Consider the following 5,571-nt stretch of genomic DNA (forward strand, 5'->3'; position numbering starts at 1 on the left):
TGCTCTTCCTCGTCTGCCTTTAACTTTTCTTTTCGCAATCTCTCATGTTCCTCCTTTTGCTCTTATTCGTGTCCCTCCACTTCTTCCATTATCTCTGCCCATTCTTTTGCTTGACTGCTCTCCTTGCAACCAGCTACTTCCTAACTCGCTCCTCCTGTTTCTCCAGCTGTCTTCCTATCTAATTTCAACAGTATTTATGCTCCCACCCACTTGTTCGATGCTATATTCCCCAGCCCCTACCTTGTGCTTGTCTGTGTCTCGCTGTGCACCCCTTTTTCACCTCCTTCTGGTGCGATCCCTTTCTGCCCCTCCTCCTTGGTATATGGTGGAGGTGCGAACGTTGTGTTTGTGTACCCCTCCGCTGCTTTCAATTCTTGTATAGGGTACAGTCATTGTGCTCATGATGCAATCCCTTTGTTCCCATGTTCAGGAAAAGGTGGGGAAGCAGTGGCCAAGGGCTTTTCATCCTGGGTCTCCTGTTGGCTCAGCATCCGCTGACGCCTCGCCACATCCCCTCTGTCATCCTGAAACATTTTCCAGAGCTCAAATATCGCCATATGATTGCTAAATTTGTCCACCTTGTAAACCTCTTGTAAATGTGTGTGTAACTGTTACTGCACATATTTGGAGAAACTCCCACCCTTTGGCCATGACTTAGACAATCTACCTTCTGTGCTTTCATCCATTTTGTGCTATATTTACTAATCTTGTCCTTATATTGCGGAAGGGCCTTGCATAGGTGCTGTAGGGGTGTGTTCCCCACACCTTTACCCCAATACATTGCTTTTTGATACTTACTTGACCTCAAGTCGAGGTTTGGGACATTTCCGCTGTTACTCAGACATAACAATACATGTCATCTTGTTTTGCTCCAAATTTACAGATACCAGTTTCTTACAAACTATCACAAGCCTCTCTGGCTCCTAACCAACTTCTCAGGCGTGCTCCGTGCACCGCCCTTATGCAACTTTCTGCCTCCTCAGGCACACCCACCAATCTCGCACATGCGCTTTCCATGCACTGCCACAGAACAGCTTACTCTGTCAATTTTGTATTGCCAAAACCGAACTCTGAACCTCCTTGTGCTCTCCTAGTCCTATACACAGACCTACCTGGTGACGTCACCTCTCCAACAAGTAAGTAAATAATAGAAATCACGAACAAAGCTCACAACGATATTGTCCCATTACACAGATATTTTCAAAAACACAACATATACCCACGGCCGTCATCCTGCCACCTAACAGGGGATACTAATATTTAATGTGCTCAGTCTGTACCTACAGCGTCGCCTTGTAGATAAAACACCTCTGCGAGACTTAACCAGAAGAACACCTTCCGCAATTTAAGCTAGCTCCATTTGCTAAACCCTATACACGGGAATACCATCATCTATGACCCGAGCGAAAACGCCCCATCCACAGGAAATACAATATTTACATAACTTCTGTCATCTGTACCCTTAAGTCAATAGTCTAGGCTAACCGCCTGAACCTTTTACCTCAAGTGTGAATTTTTCCTTACAACAAATAATGACATCTACCTCGTCTCATTGCTCCACTATACTTCACAATACTCGACAATACTTCAATGATACTCCACAATACTCATCACCACCTCACCTCCAACATTTCTTTACCACCCTGCTCAATTGCATTGTTGCTGAGTCAATACTTACACTCCGTGATCCACTGATGCTGCTCGGCCACTGGCTCTCCCCAAAACTGCCACACCACACTTCTGGTCTGCTAGGCTCCTCACAGACCGCGGGCAGGATATTTCTCAAGACGGCTCCGGATGGTCTCTGCACAGGGTGCAGTCCTGTGTGGTCTCGTGCTCCGCAGGACACCCCACAGCCCTCCAGGCACTGCGATGGAAGAGGCGGCTCTATGCCGAATGGGCATAGTGAACCATCCTCTGCTGCCAGTTGTTGTTTAGGTATACCAGGGAGGACCAGGGTTCACACTACACATTCACTGTTCAGAGCACCCAGGGCCCAACAAACCCTCCCTCGGTATACAGACAGAGGAGTCAGCCAAGGGCAAGTTAGAACTGTCCTTTATTTTCCATAACAGACAGGGATCCTACAGGAAATTACAAGATCTGCAGCAATCACAGCTCCTGAGCCTGTGTCAGGGACTTTTGTTGAGGTCTGACATCACAAGTCGGGGCTCTTCCCCAAAAACCTAAGAGCATACCTGATTGGGTGGTTGGGTGCTATTGCCAATGGGCCGCACCTATAGATGTTAGCTGACTGGCCCTCTCATGTCAAGTGGCTTTGCCTGAGCCTTCCCCAGAAACTATCTAATACATTGTTGCAGGGTTGCAGGATTACCATTGGCCTTTGCCCTTTGCCGTCGACCCCTGGAATTGTGTTCTCTGATTGGATGCAGTGGGCCTACTCAGGCCTGGGACCCAGCTCTGTTCTCAGTGCTCTGTGTACCGTCTCATGGTGATGAGAAAGACTATGGGTCTCATTACGAGGTGGGCGGTAAGGGATTACCGGCACCGGTAAGGACACCGGTGCTGGTAATCCCTTAACACCCTATTCAGAGGTCCCTATTGAGAGGTCCCTTAGTCCATTCCTCAACGCCCGTTATGTAAGGGACTTCAGAGCTAATAACGGGCCCGCTAATAGCAGGCCCGTTATTAGCTCCATCCCCATTCCCATTGAGCCCTATGGGGGCTCGAATGGGAATGGGGGATGGTTCCTGGAATGGGGACTTACCGGGTCCTCCAAGGTTGGAATGACCCGGTAAGTCCCTATTCAGGGAACACGGACCTGGAATGCGGTAAGGGGTTAGCCATGGCGCTAATAGCGCCATGGCTACCTCCTACTTCGTAATGAGGCCCTATGTGTCTCCATTGTTTCTACTGGTATAACCACTTTGCTTTAGAAAGAGCCTGCAGGTTGCAACGTTGTAAAACAACACATGTAGTATCACTTTGTGTCTGCTTCGCTGGAAACTGCTCCTCTTCCCACCACGAATGAATGTCCATTGTTCGACTCGGCCCCACCATGTGGGTGAATGCCGCAAAATTGAGCTTTCTGGTTTGCAAATAGTGAGGATTTATTCTGATATTTTGCAGGTGGCTCCTTGTCTCTGCAGCTTAGGAATGTTCTGCTTGTCTCTGGTCTTGGCTGCGAGCACCAGCACTGGACAGAGTGCTGCAAAATCTGTTTGCCTTTGCCCCATAGTCTGAGGCCTGTGGCTTCATGTAATTCTACTGTGGTTATGCTATGATTTCTGTATATCTATATTCTATTACATTCCTTATGGGTTAGTGGTACTTGGTCCTTCCAGGTTCCTTATACAATCCTGTAGATCCATAGGGTTAGTTGTAATAAGCGGCTGCAAGCTTGCTCTGCATCTCTTGCTTTTCTTGCATTTCTGCATTTGGCTAATGAAAGAAAATAATAAAGACTTTCGACAGTATGTATATTTATGATATGATATGTTTATTTATATAGCGCCTATACACAATGTGTTTCAAAGCGCTTCAAGGCAAGGGAGGGAACAAGGGAAAATACAATGACATTCTTACAGGCCATGAACAGTAAGGATGTGAAATTAACTATCGTACTTGGCCTGACGACATTTCAGCTAGTGCAAGAGCTAAGACATAGATAAGGAAGGGAGGGAGAGAGTGGGAAGGAAATGGAAACAGACAGGCGACTACCGTACTAGGCCCGACGACATTTCTGGTAGAGCCGGAGAAAAACAAAAGGTGAGGGAGAGGGGTGCAGAAAGGGAGGGGAGGAACAAAACAAGCGACTATCATACTAGGCCTGACGACATTTCAGATAGTGCTGGAGGGGGTTGAGGAGGGAAAAACAGTAATGGGAGGGTGGAGGAAACAGACGAGGTTGCTATCATATTAGGTCCAGGGACAATTCTGATAGAGTAAGTGCATAGAAGAAAGTAAGGGGAGGAGATAGGAAAAGGGAGAAGGGAAAGGAGGAGAGAACAGAGGGTAAGCAGTCAAAAAGAGTGGAGAAGCAAGAGTGGAGAGCGAATACAATTGCAGAAGTCAGTAGTAACACATAATGTTGCAAGCCAGGATACAAGATGAAGATGGGAACAGCATGATTCAGGACCACCATGAGTACAAGTTGCAAAGGAAGTCCAGCATGAGATTTGAGAAAGAGTGACACACTGTGAATGAATGAAGTCCATAAAAGTCAAATCCAGCATTGGCCACAAGACGGTGATGGTGAAACCAGAATGTATCAGGACAGACTACTTCAGAAGTAGGCTGGAGGAGGTTGAGGGGGAGCAGAGTAGAAGAATCAAGTAAAACAGGCAACACCTGTGTGAGAGAAGGGGGGCACAAGGGAACATCACAGGGGGACTAGAAGGGGTGGGGATGGCCTGAGGGGGCATAGAGGGTAACACATGTGTCCTCTTTCTGTCCTCTTTCTACAGAACTGTGTAAGCATGTTCTTCGTATGTGCATGTGTGTGTCCATGTAACTTCATGCAGGGATGCAAGTTTGCTTCATGGCTAACGTTACTTTATTGTGGTGTCTCTAATAATGTCAGCACAGATAGATATTGGCCATTAGTCGATCAGATCCAGTGAGGCAACTGCATCCATAACCAATGTTGAAGCACCTGTATCCAGGAACACATCAGCTGGATAATGTTTGAATGGTTGTCTGAGAGAATATCTGTTCACATATGTAGATGTCACTGCCTTCCTGGGGGCTGGCCAAACAGTGACTGGAATCTAGCATTTCTGGCTCTTGTGACTGTCATGCTTATGGGGGTCCAGAGGGGCATTCCAGGGACCCTCTCTTCACTAGGTTTATTTTACTGTGGTAAGTCAGATCCAGGACATGGACAGAATGGCATTTTGCATAACATAGTTCTTTTACTTGAGCACAAAAACCTATACTATCCCTACACTTCTCAACCCTGCTCTTAAAGAAAAAAGGAGTCAAAAGGGTCCATGTCACAATGGCTTGCACAAGAATAGTCCAAGTGCCCTGTCCAGGAAAAACCTATCCTAAACTGATTCCTGTCCCTACGACTAACCAACTAAACAGAAGCTAAATTAACCACAAATATTATACGGGTCATGTACCCAAATGATGGAATGGTGGCTGATTTCTGATCCCAACATAATGTCTCTACATCAGAAGAAAGGAGCTGCTTGCCTGAAGTACAGTTCCACTTCAAGGCACAAAAATAAATCTCTCCTAACTCGCCCTACTGCTGTTACCTCTCAGTTCTTGGTTACTCCATGTATGCCAATCTCCTGGCTCGAAGGTCCATACCAGTCTTTTTTCTTGGGTTCTCCTCCAGGAAAACCTTGTGGTGTTTCCAGAGCTCACTGCTTTCTGGAGTATTCCCCTCCCTGGGGTCTCGAGTTTCACACTCCTGCATGTGTTTTGGATTCTCTCAACCCATTATGGGGTTGATTCTCTTATGCCCCATTTTGGGGACTGTTTACTTTCATTCCTTTGGGGCCTTCTGGCTCACACCCCGGATTGGGGGTCACTTTGCTCTCAGCCAGCATTGGGGTCTGGTTGTTCCACCCCTGTTTGGGACTTTGTGGCTCGCACCTC

The sequence above is a fragment of the Ambystoma mexicanum genome, chromosome 2p, assembly GCF_040938575.1.
Source record: "Ambystoma mexicanum isolate Mex_15411 chromosome 2p, UKY_AmexF1_1, whole genome shotgun sequence".
Classification (NCBI taxonomy): Eukaryota; Metazoa; Chordata; class Amphibia; order Caudata; family Ambystomatidae; genus Ambystoma; species Ambystoma mexicanum.